This window comes from Natator depressus, chromosome 4 (genome assembly GCF_965152275.1).
Source record: "Natator depressus isolate rNatDep1 chromosome 4, rNatDep2.hap1, whole genome shotgun sequence".
Taxonomy (NCBI): Eukaryota; Metazoa; Chordata; order Testudines; family Cheloniidae; genus Natator; species Natator depressus.
In genome coordinates, this window is record NC_134237.1 from 99,707,099 (window position 1) to 99,720,390 (window position 13,292).

A 13,292-nucleotide genomic window follows, 5' to 3' on the forward strand; every position below is an offset into this window, starting at 1 on the left:
TTCTGCAGTACACCTCCACAGGCAATCAATTCTTCCTTCCTAAGTGTAGAACTTTGCATTTGTATTGAATTTCATCTTGTTACAGGCTATTTCTCCCATTTATCAAGATCATTCTGCATTCTAATTCTGTCCTCCAAAGCGCTTGGAACCCCTCCCAGCTTGGTATCATCTGCAGATTTTATAAGTGTGCGCTACATGCCACTATCCAAATCATTTATGAAGATATTTAATAAGACCTGACCCAGGACAGATCCCTGCAAGACCCCACTCAACATGCTGTGACACAAAGCACCCAGCTACTCACACTCTATCGATTGTGATAGTCCATGTACAAAATACGTGTTGTGAAGTGTCATTTAAAAACTAATAACTTGCTGGTCAACAATATCATAGCAAAACATATGTAGCAACATTATATGTAAATTTATGTATTTCCCCCGCATGATGTTGCTATAATATGTTCAAGACCAGACGGCCTTGCCTAGGTAAAGGTGCTAAACAGGTCTGTCTTCGACAAAGGAATGTGTATTTAACTTAACATACATATAAGCAGTAAACAGGACCATCAAGACAGCGGGGGAGGAGATTGAAGGAAAAAGAACCATTTGCATTGTAGCAAACACCAGCAAGGGGGAAAAAAAACAGCATGGAGTTTTCTTCACCACCAGACTCCATATCACCTTCCTAGCAGCTTGACTAAGCTTTACTTTCTGGGGTAACCTTCAGAAGAATCCATTTCAAAGTTTCACTGGACTAGGAAAGAAAGGTGCAAAGAACCCCAAATTACCTCTTTTACTCCAGAAGACAAAGCAAGCAGTGCTTTCGGTTTCTGGAGGGGATCATCACTGAGGAGGGCAGTCAGTCATCTTGCTGGAAGGTCTGGGTAAGAAAAGCCATCTTGAACAAAGTCTGTATCTTGTTAGGTTAAGTTTTTAGTCACTAGAAAGCATTTTTCATTTCTTTTTGTTTGTAACCATTTAATTCTCTCTCTCTTATACTTGATGTCAGTAAAAATCCTATTTTCTTTTGTTAATTAAATCCAACAGTGCTGTGTTTAAATTAAAGTGTTAGCTAATTAAATTAAAGTGTTAGCTAATTCCAGCTAAAATAGAAAGCTGTACATTTTGTCTTTAGAGGCACAAGCAGATCTTATTATTTCTCGGAGTGGTCCAGGAGAGGGCTGGACCTACAGGGTTTGGGGAAATTCAGGACTGGGAATGTGTTGGGGTCATCTTGCAGGTTATAACCAAGGCTGGTGGATGCCAGAAGGGGTTGTGGGCTTTAGAGAGCCTGCTGGGTCAGAGTTGCTGAACCAGGGCTAGCTGCATAGCAAACAGACACTGAGGATGTGACCTGCATGCTTGTTGATGACTGTAAGCATCCCATGAAGAGAACTGCCGAAGCAAAACATTGTGAAGCACTCAGAGTTACAAGGTAAGAGGTGACAACCCCTCATTGGTCTGTATTGCACCCCAAAGTGTGCCATATGCCCTTCCAGCTTGACTGTGAACCATTGATAACTAGTCTCTGAACATGGGAACATTGCTTATAAGAAGGTTTTGTGAGACAGTATCAGAAGTTACTAAAGTTGACATTTTTCACATCTATTGCTTTTGCTTGATCCAGAAGGCTTGTTACCCTGTCAAACAAGGATATTAGGTTGGTTTGATATAATTTGTTCTTGACAAATCCATGTTGACTGTTGCTTATCACCTTATAACCTTCAACTTACTTACAGACAGATTGATTATTTGCTCCAGTTAAGATGACTGGTCGGTAATTCCCTGAATTGTCCATATTCCCCTTTTTATAGATAGTACTATATTTTCCCTTTTCCAGTCCTCTGGGATCTCTCCTGTCCTCCATGTGTTCTCAAAGATAATTGCTAGTGCCTCAGAGATCTCTTCAGCCAGTTCCTTAAGCATTCTAGAATGTCTCATCGGGCCCTGCTGACTTGAAGATACCTATCTTGTCTAAATAATTCTTAACTTGTTTTTTCCCTCAGATCCTACCCTATTTACATTGATGTTTACTATGGTAGTCATCTGATCACTGTTAACCTTTCCAGTGAAAACAAACAAAAAAAGGGCATTTAACATCTTGGCCATTGTTATGTTTTCTGTTATCATCTTTCCCTCCTCATTGAGCCTACCCTGTCCTTAGTTTTCCTCTTGCTTCTAATGTATTTATAAAATGTTTCCTTGTTAGCTTTTATGTCCCTAGCTATTTTAATCTCATTTTGTGTTTGGCCTTGCTTTCACCTCCAGGATGTTTCTGTCTCTGCCTGGTCCTCTACCCTTAAACAGAAGGATCAATGAGAACACCTCTTGCGCACGCAACTCTCTCACCTTCACGCTCAGAGCCCTGTAATCAATAATAGTGCCCAGCATGGGGTAGTAAGCAGAGGGCTGAACGATCATCAGCAATCCTTCCATAATGTCTCCGATAGGGGCCCCTGGCAAGCAGCATATGTCCTAGGATGCCAGTCAAGCTGGCAGATGGATGCTTCTGTTCCTCTTAGAAGGGAGTAACTGATAACCACCACTTCTTAATTTCCTCTTGGGAGTGGTGACTGTGATCCTGCCAGCCTTGGAGGCATGTGGATTCTCCTTCTCCACCTATGCAGGAGATTGTTGTCAGGGCAGCATACCTGTTTTTTTTTAATCTCTGTGGATGGTGGGTTTGGAGCAGGGGTGGAGCACTGCTTGCTGTCAGAAGTAGCCAGCAGACAGCTTCCTTCCTGTGAAGGAGCAGTTTCTGCCTCCCCTGGTGGTGCTATTTTAGTCCTCTCCAGCTGGATTGCTTCCTCAATCTTGGAAGTCTCCATATGCATATTTTCAATTAATTCCTCATGTGCACAGTTGCTCCTCAGCCAAGTTACCTCATCCTGTAACTCACCCACCTGCTTCCTGAGAGATTCTACCAATAGACATCTCACACTGGATAGTCCCCCCAGACTGGCTTTCTATACTGAGGAAATGCAGGACACAGTCTTTACAAATCCACATCAGCACCTGGTAGAAGCATCCATGAATGGTCTCTGTCTGGGCACAGGTGCAGGTGGAGGAACCAGAATCAGGGTGATTTTATTTTGTCTCCCTCCTACAAACTCCCTCTCAAACTCTGCTGTTCACGAGCTCTGCTTGGCTGCTTAGTGTCTGGCTTTTAAGCCCTTCTCTCCCAAGTCCACCCTGCCCTGGTTAACACAGAAGCAAAGGGTGATAAAGGACAGTAGGCTAGAGCTTTGTTAATCACAGTAAGCTAGCAGCTAGTAAGCCTCTGGACCCCACTCTCACACAGGCCCCAAACACGCAGTCCCCTACAGATCACACTGTAAACATTAAACAAGCCAAAAGAAAAACCTGCATGTAATGGTCTGTAACCAAATCCCCTCAATCTGACTTTCACATATCTGTAACATGCCCCACCAGAACACCAGATGTGAATGCTTCTGAATTTCAGCATGCTCATATTTGGTCCACCTTTGTATGAAGTTCTGGTCTTATCCTAATATTGATAACTTGTGAGGCTTTTGCTGCTTAGAGCAATTACAATAAGGTTACCTGTCTCACAGGACAGGAATGCAGTAAGGGCAAATCCTTAAACAGGTGACCCAACAATGCAGTAGCTTTGCTGACCCATTTGCATGTTTTGAATATGTGGACTGGACTGGAACATTCAGACAGTAGTAGATGCTCCAGTCCCCATGCATTTCCCTCTTGGTCCCCTGCTTTTCCGAACCTGATTGTCTTGTCCCTACCCATTCCCTGTGCACTGGCATGCAAAAAACTCACTTCTGTAGCCATAGGACCCATTGCAGCTTCATAAGTGAGCTAGAGGATTGCCTCTGAAAGCACCAGAGTCACCTAGAGTATGCACGTTTAAAAGTTTATCCCAGTTAGAGATAGCAAAAGTTTCAGAGATATTACAGTGCTTAAAATGGAGAATATGACTAGAACTTAATATTTCTGGAACTGGAATTAACATTTATAGATGTATATTTCCAGAACTAATGCCTGGAAAAAATGAAAAAGTCACTTATATGACATAAGCAAAATAGACAGACCTGCCAAGAGATTTCTCAGCTACTTTTTTTCTCTTTGATCTCATAGTGTTGGGGGATCTACCTAAAATCAAGATTTTTATTCCATGGGACTTGATAAAATAGTGCTCAGTATAGGGCAGTAAACTGCCTCCAGCAGATTTTTCAGGGGATTTTAAGTTCTTTGGGGCAAAATCCAGCTTTGACTTTGTGTTTGTACTGTGACTGCCATAATGCGGCCTCCAAGCATAACTGCAATACAAATAATTGATAATTATCATAATATAAAGGGGTATATGTATGGAATCCTTCTCTGTTCTCATTTTTCTAAATATGAGATCTCTTCAAAGATCAAGCCTTGTGCTCATACACACATTGATTAGGCTTTTAAAAGAATACCGAAATGGCCACTATTTCAAAATACTAGATTAGTTCCTGAGCAGGTATAAATTAGCATAACTCCATTCATCTCAGTGGAGTCATGTTAATTTACATTAGCTGAGTAGGTGGTCTGGTGTAATTACATTCCTTTGCAAAGCTATTATAGTTGTCCATGTGAACATCCTTCATTGACTTTCCTCACAGGGTTAACTACTTTAGTTGTCAGATAAACTAGTGATAGGGGCTACTGCCAAAAATCAGTCAGACATAACACACATCCAGGTGCCTACTTTAGTTTACTTCACAAATTAAGGCCAACAAATGTTATGATATGTGACAACCCTTTACAGAGCTGTGCACACAAAAAAGCTCCCCTTTCCTTGTGCAGCCTGTGTCAACAAGTCATAGTGTTTAAGGCCAGAGGAGCCCACCAGATCATCTAGTCTGTATATATAGTCTGCTGTTGGGATTCATCCTGCTTTGAGCAGGGGGTTGGACTAGATGATCTTCTGAGGTCTCTTCCAACCCTAATCTTCTATGATATCGCAGGCCACTCATACCTCACAACACCTGCATATTAAACCCAACAACTGATATTAGACCAAAGTATTACAGATGACAGCAGACTAAACTGTTATGTGCCACAGGCAGAGAACAGGAAGGACTAAGGTGGTCAAAGACCCCACAATGTCAAGAAAATGATGAAGTGAGATATCCTCAGATAATCTTGGCAAATGACCTGTTCTTAAACACTGCAGAGGAAGGTAAGATCCCACCAAGGTCTCTGCCAATTCCTTCCCCATCCCACATATGGCAATCAGTTAAATCCTGACCATGTGAGCAAGAACCAGCCAGTCAAGCATCTGAGAAAGAGAATACTTAGTGCCAACTCAGAGCCTTGGCCCTCCCAACCCAATGTCCCACCTTCAGCCGTGGCCATCCCTAATACTTCAGAGGAAGGAGATAAAAAAAAAAACCTACACCTCTCAGGATACTTTGGGGGTGTGTGGGTGGAATCCCTTCCTGCCCCTGATGGTGTCCGCCCGAAGCATGAGCTTTAGGACCATAAGACAAACTGGAAGTAAGCCCCAGGGACTGTTGAGCCCTCCCACCTACCATTAAAAGCACCTCCATCATACAACTGCAAGTATCTTTTCTGTGCAAGAGCCTGTCACAATTGCAGCAACACAAGGGACTGATGTAGAGACCATTGAAGGCAGTGGAAAGACTCCCAATGATTTCAACGGACTTTGCATCAGGCACTCAGTGTGCACTCAGGGTTGCTGGTGTCTCAAAGAGTCATGGTCCTGTCTCTTCCATACCAGTCCATGGAAGAAACTGCACTGTTGGGGAACAGCCTGACCTAAACACTAAGCCCCAAGCTTCATGCAGCCTAACTGGAACAAGAGTTATTTGATTCTTGTGACTTTCATAGTAGGCAGCAAAATCATGAGGGTTCAGCCTTTCACTATTCTTCAATGAGAAAATATTAGCCAAAGGAAAAGATTATTTGCCTGGTCATCTACAAGTGCCACACATTGTTAAAACCTGAAAAATCCAGCAATTTGTCCGTAAACAAACTCTAGTCAGTATAAAGATTGTCTTATTTTGAAGGAAACTTTTAACACAGCAGTGAGGTGATTAGTGTGCAATTTTTTGGCAGAATATGAAGGCTGTTGAATTTATTTTTGATTTACAAAGAAAATCTGATGTACAAAAACAGCTCTGAAATCCAAGTCAATGTGGGTGGTCTTTAACAAACCAGTATGAGTTTTAAGACAAAGACATTTCAAAACATTAATGTAATACAAATGGGCCTTATGGCATTTTTATTTTGAGGACTTTGCTTAATACTTCATGCACATACACACAGAGTGAGCAATTTCCTCCTTATGGTATTAAAAGAGAAGAGCGGTCTAAGAGAACAGTGCATTTTAGCAGGTCCATTGAATCCTAACCATATGGCAATTCACAGGAGTTTCAGAGTTGGTTCATCTTTCTGTCAAACATGCTGGAAACCTCCTGCGACATCCAAAAAACATTTTTCTACAGATAGGCATGTAAATTGTTGCTATTAGTACCAGTGGATTCTATATTCCTTTGTATAGAGTGGACAAGCAGGTACTTATGAGGAGAGGCTGAGGGAACTGGGATTGTTTAGTCAGCGGAAGAGAAGAATGAGGGTGGATTTGATAGCCACTTTCAACTACCTGAAAGGGGGTTCCAAAGAGGATGGCTCTAGACTGTTCTCTGTGGTAGCAGATGACAGAACGAGGAGTAATGGTCTCAAGTTGCACTGGGGGAGGTTTAGATTGGATATTAAGAAAAACTTTTTCACTAGGAGGGTGGTGAAGCTCTGGAATGAGTTACCTAGGGAGGTGGTAGAATCTCCTTCCTTAGAAGTTTTTAAGATCAGGCTTGACAAAGCTCTGGTTGGGATGATTTTGTTGGGGATTGGTCCTGCTTTGAGCAGGGGGGTGGACTAGATGACCTCCTGAGGTCCCTTCCAACCCTGATATTCTATGATTTGACTGCTCTTGTTGCAATAAACACTATACATAGTAGTATAACCTTGCAGAAGGTATTAAAAAGTATTGGGCATTTGTGAAAAATCAAAACTGCATGAGCATTTATCAGCAATTGGCAAAACTTAAAAGGTTCAGGTGTTTGGTATTGTTTAGGTAATATCAAAAAGTTAAATTGCTTACTCATACCTTTTCTGAAATTGAATCTATGAATTGCACTGGAAATAGAAACAAAAACAAACAAATAAGACTCCACATGCTCCTTTGTGATATTTCCACTGCATCCTGCTTTTGACCAGGCTGGAAAACTGAGCAATTGCCTTTTCCATGGTACTTTTGTATTTCTGCTTCTGTCTCACATGAAGTGGAGAGGAGTGTGAAGATTAAAAGAAATAAAGAAGATGCAGGTTCAGGTTGAGATTTTAAAAAGAGCATGCACACTTTTGTATTTGTTACAATTGAACAGGTGCAGTTGTAACTCACCTTCTTGCACTGCAGCATTCAATTGTTCAAATATAGGAGGAAAGGAGTGGGGGAATTCACATGGATTTTGTTTGTTACATTGAACATTTTGTGCCTCTCTAGGGGCAAGTGCACTGCAGGGACCATAAACATACAGAATCTGATGAGTGGCACTCACTAAACATGCTCAGTAGCCATTTTGAAAATAAATATGGAGCTTTTGTTGTGGGCAAACCACCTATCATGACACACCCCAAGGCTGGGTTACTATCCATCATCATCATCAGAAGCTGAGTCAATTGGGTCTCAGTTCCAATTACATTTTGAGCAAAGGTTTAGGATCATTCTTTTTTATATTAATTGGCTTTCACTTCCCCAGGATTTGGTTGTGGTATTTACTAGATACTCATTATAGAACTATAAATTCTAAGTGCCATTAAGTGTTTTGTTAATTAAATCTCAGATTATCACAGGTGAACTGAGGTTTGATAACACGGGGGTTGTTTAGCAGTCCCTTGAATATTCAGGTATTTAGAAAAATGAAGCAGATGCAGGATTTACTTTGATTTTGTTTTTGCACAAAGACATCACAGGGCCAGAGAGTGTAAGGTGGATGGTGCAAGTGCATTTATGTGTGATAGAATGTGGAAAAAGGAAATCTAGTGTGTTTTTCCCCAAATCTCCATTTTGTAGTACTGCTTTCCTGGTTTGGCTTTGGACTAGTTCCTGCCTCAGTTTTCCCTCGCAGATGTTGGATCATCCAACCTGTCAACCTTGCTGTGGTGACTTGACCCTCAAGAAAAATCATAAGAGAAAACATTCATCCCTTCCACTGTATTCAAGTTGAAAATAAACAAAAAGTCTTCCACTACTTCAAACCCTCTTTATCCCCTTCCAAGCTCCTTTCAGTTCCCCCCTACTCTTTACCAGGCAGCAGCTCCCAGGGTTTCCTACCTAGAGTCTTCCTTCTCCAGCTCTCCACTCCAAAAGATCTGGTTTAGCCACATAGATTGCCTGTTAGGTGACTTTGTTCATATTCTCCACCAGGGGAGGTGAACCAAATGTGTCACAGTTGGGAATGGACCATCTCCCTTAAAGAGCCAGCTATCTTGTTACACTCCCCACTTCTCTTTAGATGACTACAGGTCTGCCTAACCTACAACTTGGAATAATGTTTTTCCAAGTGTTTTGAACATTTCAGCCAATCATAAGGAGTTAAGCATGTATTATGCCACTGTTGATATTTCCAATGTATTCTAGTTACTGCAGGCCTGAAATTTGTTGTCTCTTTTCTGTTGGAAAATAATGTTTTGATTAAACTGATTTTGTGTGTGTGTAAAATTGTGTCAAAATATCCCATTAAAAACATTTTTTTTTCATTTTGAAAAATCTTTCATTTTGAAAAACTATGTCTGGAAAATTTTCAAAATTTTGTTTGTGTTGTAATGAAACGGTTTGTCAATATGACACTTTGAACAAGAAAAGATGATGAACAGTGAGTATACTAGTTAGAGGAGCCCCTGTTCTCAGTGTCCTAGAAAAAAAGAATTGCACTCAAACACAAGAATCTAGATAATAAAATTAATTGTTTCAATCCGTATTAATTAGCAGGTGCTCTTTACGATTTTAAAAATAAATTGAAATAAAAATAAAATATAAAATTAATTGAATAAGTTGACTATTATGTTAGGCCACTAGACTTATGAGATGTCATATTATGCAGTTCTACTGATGTGTCATAAAAAAAATTTAATTTTGAAAGAAAATTTCAAAAAATTTCCAAAACATTTTTTTCAGAATTCCCTTTTAGCGCAAAATTTCAAAAAATATTCAATCTTATTCCAATTTGGAATGAAAATTAATTTCAAAATGTCAAAATTATCACAAAATGGAAATTCTGAGTTTCAGCTAGCTCAGAATTCTAGTATGATGTTTGATACATCAATAAACTGATACATCAGTAAACCATGATGCTTGCATTCTAACAGAAATATTTTAAAATTATTATTATGCTTGATGTGCTCTTAGTTAAAGGATCGTGCTGTAACCATAAAGCCTTGTGTCTGTTCAAAAGCTGAAAACTCTGTTGTGGATAATTTGTCAACTCTACCTTTCATCTTTTCAAATAAGAAAAATTAAGTATCATGAAACTTAAAGGTCTTAAAACTGATGATCAGATTTTCAGAAATGCTGAGTTCCCCCAGTTCCTGTTGACATCAAATGACACTCAGTACAGTGGTGGGTTGGATATAAGAACAAGAAGCAATGGTCTCAAGTTGCAGTGGGGGAGGTTTAGGTTGGATATTAGGAAACAGTATTTCACTAGGAGGGTGGTGAAGCACTGGTATATGTTACCTAGGGAGGTGGTGAAATCTCCATCCTTAGAGGTTTTTAAGACTCAGCTTGACAAAGCCTTGGCTGGGATGATTTAGTTGGTGTTGGTCCTGCTTTGAGCAGGGGATTGGACTAGATGACCTCCTGGGGTCTCTTCCAACCCTAATATTATATGATTCTATTATAGGAACATAAATAGAGAGATGGAAATATAAAAAGGATTAGCTAGCAAAATTATCTCTAAGTATTCCACATTGGGCATCCAAAACCTGAAGAATCCAAAATTTAAATTATTATTATTTTATTACGTCTAGGATCTTCCAGCTTTCTTTAGATTATTCTGTTTAATATTATGACCCAGAGTCTAGAATCAGGGGAACATTACAGAGGTTACTTGGTCTGGAGTTTAGAATGAGGGGAAAGAGAGAGAAATTTCATTTGACCAAGCTAGTTTTATGGAATAAATTCTATTTTGGGTATAAAAAATAATTTATAAAGTGAGAACCACCCTAAGTGCCATCTCCCCTGACACCATGGAGGATGTAAAATGAGAGGTATGAAAAGGTACAATTACATCCTAGGGCTATATAAATGCCATACTGTGTATGTACTACACTTTATCTGCAGGAATTCAAAAAGTTAACAATGATTCCTGTTTATCAAGACAATGCACTTCTAAATGTTTTGTCAGTAAGGGGAATATAATATCTAGGGGGATAAGAAAAAAAAAAAACCTGTGACATCTGTTATGCTTTTTACTCACGAAATAAACTCAGAAAGATAAAAAGGATTTGAGAATGATTGCTGGGTGTACTATAGTGTGACTCAACCTCAAGGGCACAATAAGCTAAGAACAAGTGCTTTAGAAACAGATCAAAGATCCTCTGAATTATTTTGCATTTTTAACCTCTGACCAAAATATCATATCCTGAATACTGCTGCTGTTAATTGGAGAGCTCAAAAGATAAGTAGCATACAGGGACAACCATTGCCACAGGAAAGTAAAATTGTGTGATTAATTATGGCATATTCCCATGACAATTCAATATGTTTATGTAAAACTTTTTCTTTTTTGAGCAATAATATTGGGATATTTTCCCTCTGAATAATATTTAAATACATTCACGGGGGAAAGAGTAAAAATGAGGATAGGTGTCGTATATTAATCCTTATAAAAACTAAGTTAACTTACAGTAATTGTTGCTTAAGTGCATTTTCTCTCAGTGTAATCACTGAAACACATTTGCAAATTCATTAGCTCTATGAGAAACTCTTTCCCATTTCTATCTTACAACCATCCTCACTGTACAAATAACATTTCTTTAAAGCTTACCAAATGGCAACCCATCCTTGTCCCCATGCTTGGCCTAGTAGGTTGGCTGCAGTTGGGTGTCTTCAAATCCTGAAGACAAAATCTGGTCAAATGATACACTGTGTTAAATTGTTCTCATTTGTGAATTAACATAGATTTCTGCAAATATAATTTAAAAAATATTTCTAAATACACTCATGGGTGGAGCTTGGGGAAGGCATTGTCCCCCTCAAACTGGATATGAGGCAGAGGCAATGCGTGGCGTGTGGGGCACCCAGATTACTCCCTTAGCCCTGCTTCCTCCCTACGGAGGAACGATTAGGCTGGGAGTGGGTGGGAGTGGTGTGTCTGTTGATCAGTTTACCCAAATGGGCTGCCTAAAGGGAGGACAGGAGAGGAGCTCCTGATGACTCACAGCACAACCCAGGTAGGGAAACTGACCAGCAAGCACAGAGCCCCTAGAGTTACTGCTTGCCCCCTCTCCCCCAACGCCCTAGAGAACATGGGGAGGGAGGTGAGCAGTGACTCAAGGCACTCTGTACCTGCTGGTCAGTTTCCCCACATGGGCTGTGTGGCCATTTTCAGTGAGGAGAGGCAGGCGGTTGAGTGGCTTCCCAACCCAGGTGAGGGCTCAGCTGCTAGTCCAGGCTAGGTAGGGGGAGAGGATGACAGGACTTCCCCTGAAGTGAGCCACCGGGGCAGGTCAGACCTCCAGGAACCTCCTCCGGCTGCAGAAATCCCCCTGCTTCCTGTCCCCATTGCTCCTCAGCTGCGGAGGTGGGGGGGAGGGAGGGAGGTGTCACTTTACAGGAAGCTGTCCCCCTTGTCTGCCCAACTCCCATGCATCTGGACCCCCCCCCGCCCCACACACACCGAGCCTCACTGCTCCCGGCACCCAGACCTCCCCTGCTGAACCCCAACCACCTTTACCTGCAGAGTCCCATTCCCCCTTCACCCAGAATCCCCACAACAAGCCCCTGTGCATCCACACCCTCCCCCACTGAGCCACTGACACCAAGATTGCCCCAGATAGAACCCTCTCACCTCACACCTGGATTCCCCTACACTAACCCCCTCCTTAGTGTGGAGGGGTAGGCGCCAGAGTTTAGCAATGAATTTATTTGATGAGTGCATTGCATGTGCTGAAGAAAATCATAATTCCTGGGCAAAGTCTGTTTTGTGCCAAAAAAAACCCAAAGATAGTAACCCTCCCATCCCAAAAGAACAGGTTGTATTTCTTTCTAAAAAGGTGACACAGGGAAAGGGAAATTCTGATCTACTGGTCTTTCTGAAAGACATATTTTGACATATGTCATACAAGGATTTCATTTCAGTTTAGTAAGGTTAATAGACACAAAGTGGTTATTAAAATTGCAATTAACTCTGTGGCACATGATACAGGCAGATCTGTTTCATACAAAAGGTAGGATATGTGTGCCATAAGCAGAACGTATGCAAGATAGAAATCTCAGTTTGGAGTGGGCTGTACAAATCTTGTTTTGTTGATGTTGCTTTCGCTTTTCTTCCCCTCCTGCATGTTTGCCTGGAGTTTTGGGAACAAACAGAAAGCTGAATTCAACTGATATTCATCTGATTTCAGGTTCTCGCTCACAAATGGACCCAGGAAGACATAAAAAGTGCTCAGTTCTGTTTATTGAAGAATTTTTTTATGCTAATGTTGATTTTTAAGTGGTAGCTGGTAAACATGGCAAATAATTAAGTTAAAATAAAAAATAAGAATGATTAAATAATGAACATAAACTGTATTTGTGATTTCAAGTACATTGTAATTTAATTACCACTAACAAGCAGTAAATCCAGAAATTAGACTTATAAATGTTATTAAGCCCCTTGCCTCCACCAAATATAGATGTCAAACTATGCCTATGAATACACTACATCAGTGGTTCTCAAAGCTGGCCCGCTGCTTGTTCAGGGAAAGCCCCTGGCGGGCTGGACCGGTTTGTTTACCTGCCGCATCCGCAGGTTCGGCCGATCGCTGCTCCCACGGGCCGCGGTTTGCTGCTCCAGGCCAATGGGGGCTGCGGGAAGGGTGGCCAGCACATCCCTCTGCCCGCGCTGCTTCCCGCAGCCCCCACGCAGCAGATAAACAAACCAGTCCGGTGCACCAGGGGCTTTCCATGACTAACGGCGGACTGGCTTTGAGAACCACTGCACTACATTGTTTGGATGGTCAGTGTTCAGCCTGTGGGTTGTCTGTGAAATGCTGACTTTG